This window comes from Formica exsecta, unplaced genomic scaffold (genome assembly GCF_003651465.1).
Source record: "Formica exsecta isolate Colony F162 unplaced genomic scaffold, ASM365146v1 scaffold72, whole genome shotgun sequence".
In the NCBI taxonomy this organism is placed as follows: domain Eukaryota; kingdom Metazoa; phylum Arthropoda; class Insecta; order Hymenoptera; family Formicidae; genus Formica; species Formica exsecta.
This window is the reverse complement of record NW_021853485.1, coordinates 2370647-2371570: the sequence shown is the minus strand read 5'-3', so window position 1 is coordinate 2371570 and position 924 is coordinate 2370647.

Here is a 924-nt window from a genome sequence, read left to right as displayed (position 1 = left end):
TGATGTTACTTTGTCTTTAAAGTACAAGATTCTTTGCCCTGATTAATCAATCAAAGGCTTACTCAAAGTATTCATTAATTAATCGAATAACCCAAGTACTAATAAAATCCAATATAGAGTTTATGAGTTTTATTCATTAATCGGTTTCAGAGCGATCAAACTTGCTTCATTCGAAAACGCTATACGTTACCGCCGGCATAGCTCTCAGGTTCATTAGAGTACGCAAACCTCCTCACCCGGCAAATGCCTTCGTTAAGGTAGAGATACCATCGAGGAGGAAAAATGTGTGAGGATAGTTTTCCTCTTTTTCATTTCTCATGTTAGGGTAAATTTTTTTTATTTTTATTTTAATATACAATAAGTGATATAACAAATGATATAATGAATTTAATATACAAAATATATAACAATATACAAAATATAATCAAAAATTTAATACAAAATATAATTTGAAATTTAATACAAAATAATTTATTACATACGGAATTACACGAAAATAAATAATATTAATACTAATAATGATAGAAGAACACTTTTAACGAACACAGAAGAAAATATATCTTTCTTCTAAATATACTATTTAAATTGATTTCTTAATTCGACTTTAAAGAGGCGTATGGCGCTCGTCGTTGAATTACTACCGAAACTATTACTTTCAGGAATCGCCAGGAAAACTTAGGATTAATTCCAATTCTGCAACGAAAATTCCCAATTCTCAACAAAACACCGAAGTAGACATCGCGGATGGATTTTACAAAAACCAACTAGAAATAATTCTCTACAATAAAGATCGTTTCGACTACTTGCCGGTACGAACCAGACAACTTTATTAACGTTTACCTGACGAGAGGGACAACAATCGCGTTCAAGAATAAAGAGTTCAAGAAAGAACGGAAAGAGCGGAAAGAACGGAAAAAACACGGA